This window comes from Arvicanthis niloticus, chromosome X (genome assembly GCF_011762505.2).
Source record: "Arvicanthis niloticus isolate mArvNil1 chromosome X, mArvNil1.pat.X, whole genome shotgun sequence".
NCBI lineage: Eukaryota > Metazoa > Chordata > Mammalia > Rodentia > Muridae > Arvicanthis > Arvicanthis niloticus.
Window position 1 is genome coordinate 30,186,940 of NC_047679.1, and position 5,740 is coordinate 30,192,679.

General features: G+C 38.3%; 1 pseudogene; it reads right to left on the minus strand.

Moving 5' to 3' along the window:
* Positions 1 to 3,780: 3,780 nt before the first annotated feature.
* On the minus strand, positions 3,781 to 4,818 carry LOC117694315 (glyceraldehyde-3-phosphate dehydrogenase pseudogene; annotated as a pseudogene).
* Between the last annotated feature and the right edge of the window lie 922 nt (positions 4,819 to 5,740).

Sequence of the window (5,740 nt, forward strand, 5' to 3'; positions counted from 1 at the left end):
CATTCAAAGGATGTCCACAAAGTATAATGTATATGCAAACTCATTACTGAGAATTTTATTTTTATTACCCTTTCATGTTCCTCTTTCTAAATACTATACTATACTCATATATACATTTGTTTACACATATACATGTATACATTATGGACTTGGATCTGCATGTAAGAGAGAATATGCATTATATATTTTTCTTTCTGAGTCTGAATGGAGTTTTCTAGTACCTATTTTATATATGGAGCAGATATTCATTATCCATTCATCTGTTGACAACAACTAAATTAGTTCCACTTTCTTATTATAGTGAATAAAGTAAAGATATACACGAGGGTGCAAATATCTCTATGGTGGGGTGTGGGGTTCTCAGGGCATATACTCAGTGGTGAAATATTTGGGTCATATGCTAGTTACACTTTTAATTTTGAGGAATATTGAAACTAATTTGCACAATGACCATATAAATCTTCATGCTTATTAGTAGCAAATAAGGGTTCCTTTCATTCAATATTTTTTTTTCAATATTTGTTGTTGGATTTCCTGATGAAAGCCTTTTTGACTAGGATGAAATGATATTTCAAGGTAGTTTCAATTTGCATTTTCCAGATGACTAGGAATGTTGAACACTTTAAAAATAGTTATTGACTATTTGTCTTTCTTTTATTTTTGAAAACCATAGATTCAATCTTTTAGCCTATTTGATTGGCAGTGTTATTCCATTGATATTTAATTTCTGTAGTTCTTTGCAAATTCTGAATATTATTCTCTTGTCTTAAATGATCTGGTAAAGATTTTCTCCCATTCTGTGGGCTGTCTATATGCTCTGCTCCAATAGTTTCCATTGTTAGAAGTATGTTTTAAATAATCATAATTTTGAAATTTCTGAGAATTCCTGGTAATACTGACTTGTTGTTCTTGAATCTCAAAAAGTAACATGCTAGGAATTTTGAAAATACTGAGGAACTGTTTCTCAATTCATATTACAAATTTAAAATGTATCATTGTTATTGAATAAATATCTACTAGATTAAAGATGTGGTTATTATTATAACAAAATCAGTGTGCGGTTGCATGATTAAATCCTTATGGGCATGATGACATGAAGTCTTGGATTTGTTTAAAATAAAATAGGAGTAGTAAATGATATGGACATATCAGAAACACATTAGGTCAGAGTTAATAGCTTTTTAAACTGGATGCTGTGTACATTGGGTATCACTCTATTTTTATTTATTTAGAAACTTTCTTCATACATTTTTATTTTTGGCCATGTCAAACTAAATCCTTTCAGAATGATTGACTGTTAGGGAAAATTTCCCACCCCAATCAGTATGGCAGCTACAGAGCTGCTGTGTGGTAGGTGTGAGGCATTTGTGTGCACAAGGGATGGGATAACTAACACATTTAGTAGCCCTTCCCGTGGCTTTTTAGAGACATCACTAGCATCCTTTTATCTGGTAACTATTTTATCTTGATGATGTTATTTAGATGCTTATGTGAATTTGGCATTGAGTGGGCTGAGCACAGTGTTACTATGTAGTGAAACAAACTCAAAAGCAAAGAGGATGCTGTGCCTGCATATGGCCTTGGGTCTTTGCCCTATCATTTTCTGGGTGGTCAACTAGCTCCTTTACCTATTTAGAGAAGGGACTACTCTGGTCACTTAATCTTAGTCTGAAGGGGCATATAATGTAGAATGGCACCATGGCAGTAATAAAAAAAAACATAGTAATGATGATTGTTCATGAAGTGATTCCTATAAGTTAGAACATACTGGATATCAGACTGGCATAGTCTACTGTATTTCTCACAACAATGTCATGAATTAGAAAATATGACTCTTAGTATTTTTTATCATTACTCTCTTGCAGTTTTGAAGAAATAGCCTGCTTAGAGCTATAGGTGTAGTTCCAGATCTGGGTTTTAACTTGTGTTTTCTAATTCCAAATCTAGGATATTTCCTAAAGCACTGAACATTCAGTAGTCTTTTTTCCCTATAGCTGGAAATGTACCTCAGTACATTTAGAAGATCAGCACAGCTCTTGCTATCTTCCTTTATGGAATCTGTAAGTTCTTCCATTGCCAGCCTGGCAGTTTGAACAGAAGCCCCCAGAAGTTCCACGTGCTGCTCAGCTGCTATGCTCACACAGCTTCCACCTGGGATGTGAATTTTCCAAACCTATCTTTAGCCCAGCATGGGTCATACTGCTCAAGAAACATCAGTTTGTTTGTGATCTGTTCAAGCTATCCCATCTTTGGAAATCTGGTTGTATTTAACTGATTATAGAATTATTAAGGAACCAAGGACTTCTTTTGTGGAAAAATAACCCCCCCACACACACTATCTGCGCTTGAATTTACAATGTATTTTTTATATTTATATAGTAAATCCAATGTTCCTATTAAGGTTGTCTAGTTTAAACACAGGCCAGTAAGATATGATTAGGGTACAGAATGTGGGCGTTAGAATCTGGCAGGCTGGTTAATAAACTCAGCTTCATAGCTCCATGATCTTGGGCAAGTTCTTTGAGCTCTCTTCTGTGTATCTGTAAAATGAAGAAAATAAATGAAGATAGTGTTGTCAAAAGCAACTATTGTAATAAGGGAGACACTGATACACAGTTATAGAAACCTGTCTGTCACAAATACATTTTTTTCTAGACCTGAGTTTAGAAAAAGAGAGCAGTATTTAACACCATCATTTAACTTTTCTATTATATTTATATGTACATATTTTTAAAAGTTCATTATTACTATCTCTTTCTGTATATGCATATATGTATATCACAGTGTGTGTCCATTCATGTACATATACGTGCACACATGTATATTCCATGGCCCACATGTGGAGCTCAGAGGACAACTTTTGTGAGTTAGTTCTCTCCTTCTTGGGGATTAAACTCAGGTGTGTACAGCAAGCACTTTTACCTATTGTGGTACAAAAATTTACCTGCTGTGTAAAAATTAATTAAAGTAAACTATTATTAGTAGATATTTTACTAGACTGTGGTCTAAAAGTTTATATTAATTTAGATCCAGTTTGAGTGTGTTCTTTTTGGATAACTAAGAACTTGTTTTAGATTTGGACATATAAAGAAACAGATTTCTAATAGTGAAAGAAAAATTTAAAAAACACAAGATATTGGTTGAGGGTCTGAGTGCGTTGGTAAATGCCTTTAAAACCAGCATTCTGAGGCAGAGAAAAATAGATCTCTGAGTTCAAAGCCAACCTGGTCTACAAAGAGAGCTCCAGGACAGCTAGAGCTACATGGAGAAACACTGTCTCCCCCCCACCCCCCCATAAAAAAACCAGAAAAAAGCAATACAAATAACCCCAAAGGAAACAAACAAACAAAAAACCCAAAACCCCAAAGTGAAAAACCAACCTCCCCAAAAGACCAATCAAACAAAATAAGATATTGTTTGATACACATAGTTATTCAAGCCCCTAGATTTCAAAAATAAACTGAGCATTGTGCAGGATCAAGAACATGAATTATGTAGCCAACTGCCTGAACTAGAGTTCCTGCCCTATTATTTACCTGCTATGATGTTAGACAATTTCTATGGGTCTCAGTTTCCTTACCTGTAATATTAGGATAATATTTCTTTAATTTTTGTGGGTACACCAAACTTTATTGATGGTATTCAAGAGAGTAGGGAGGACTCCCTAGGCCTCTCCTGCTATTATGGGATCCTGGGATGGAAATTGTGAGGGAGATGCTCAGTGTTGGGGGCTGAGTTGGGACAGGGACTCCTCAGCAACCAAGGGTCTCTCTCTTGTACTTAGTGTCCTTGCTGGGGTGGGTGGTCCAGGGTTACTAACTCCTTGGAGGTCATGTAGGCCACGAGGTCCATGACCCTGTTGCTGTAGCTGTATTAATTGTCATACCAGGAAATGAACTTTATATAGTTGTTGTTGAGAGCAATGCAAGCCCCAGCATCAAAGGTGAAGGAGTGGGAGTTGCTATTGAAGTCGCAGGAGACAACCTGGTCTCCAGTGTAGCTCAGGATGCCCTTTCGTGGGCCCTTGGATGCCTGCTTCACCACCTTCTTGATGTCATCATATTTGGCAGGTTTCTCCAGGAAGTATGTCAGATCCACAACGGATTCATTTGGGATAGGAACACGGAAGGCCATGCCAGTGAGCTTCCCTTCAGCTCTGGGATGACCTTGCCCACAGCCTTGGGAGCACCAGTAGATGCAGGGATGATGTTCTGGGCAGCTCAATGGCCATCACTACACAGTTTTCCAGAGGGGCCATCCACAGTCTTCTGAGTGGCAGTGATGGCATGGACTGTGGTCATGACCCCTTCCACGATGCCAAAGTTGTCATAGATGACCTTGGCCAGGGGGGCTAAGCAGTTGGTGGTACAGGATGCATTGCTGACAATCTTGAGCAAGTTGTCATATTTCTTGTTGTTCACACCCATTGCAAACATGGGTGCATCAGAAGGGGCGGAAATGATGACCCTTTGGCCCCACTCTTCAAGTGGGCCCCGGCCTTCTTCATGGTGGTGAAGATGCCAGTAACTCCACAACATACTCAGCACCAACATCACCCCATTTGATGATAGCAGGATTTCGCTCCTGGAAGATGGTGCTGGGCTTCCGGTTGATGACAAGCTTCCCACTTTCAGCCTTGATTGCGCCATTGAATTTGCCATGGGTAGAATCATACTGGAACATATAGAGCATGTAGATGAGGTCAATGATGGGGTCATTGATGGCAACAATCTCCACTTTGCCAAGTGCAGAGCAGAAGGCAGCCCTGGTAACCAGGCGCCCAATACAACCAAATCCGTTCACACTGCCCTTCACCATCTTGTCTATTGGATGAGGCTGGCACTGCATGAGAAGATGAGGCTGTTTCTGGAACAGGGAGGAACAGAGAGCTAGAATAATATTTCTTATCATATGCATTGTTATACAGGTCTTGTAAGTATTTGTAAAGGGTTTAGAAAAGGGGTTGGCTCATTATAAGAACCTATATGTTGATAGATAGATAAATAGATAAATAGATAGATAGATTCATAGATTATCCCTGTATCTGTCTTTGATAGAGTTGGCTTTAGGAAGAGTTTATGTCTTTGTTACCTAGTTTTTTTCATGGTGAAGGTACATTCTTGTCTATTGGTTTATATATTTGCATTAGGAGACATAAAAACTTCTTTTGTCTGTGTGAATATTGCTTATATGGCTGGCCTGATGGCCTAGTAAAAGGTAAGGTACTGGGAATAAAGTAAGGACTATGCTTCTAGGGTACAAATAGGGAGGCCTCATAGTCCTGAGGGTGCTGTTTGTCGGGTGAAGATATTTTAAGCCTCCTGGATATTTACATTGAATCTCTGTTAGTCTCTACTTGAAGCCGTGCACTCCTCTATGAATACATTATCAGAAGATTGTCCTTGGGAAAATAATTGAATTCTGGCAAAAAGCATGAGCTGGCAAGAATGCTCATACACTGCTGGTGTCAGGGTCTAAGGGGACAACCCCCTTGGCAATCTCTGGTAACGCTTAGTGTATGCCAACTTATGACCTAGTAATTCTGCTCATATGGATGTTCCCCAAAGAAATGTGTATACAGTCACACATCATAAAGTGGAGTGTTCATGACACCACTGCTTATCTTACCCAGATGTCCATCAGTCCTTAAATGGAGAACTCTATCTTGTAACATTTACACAGTGTAATATTACATAGCAACGAGGAGGATGAATTACAACTATACATGGTGATTTAAATC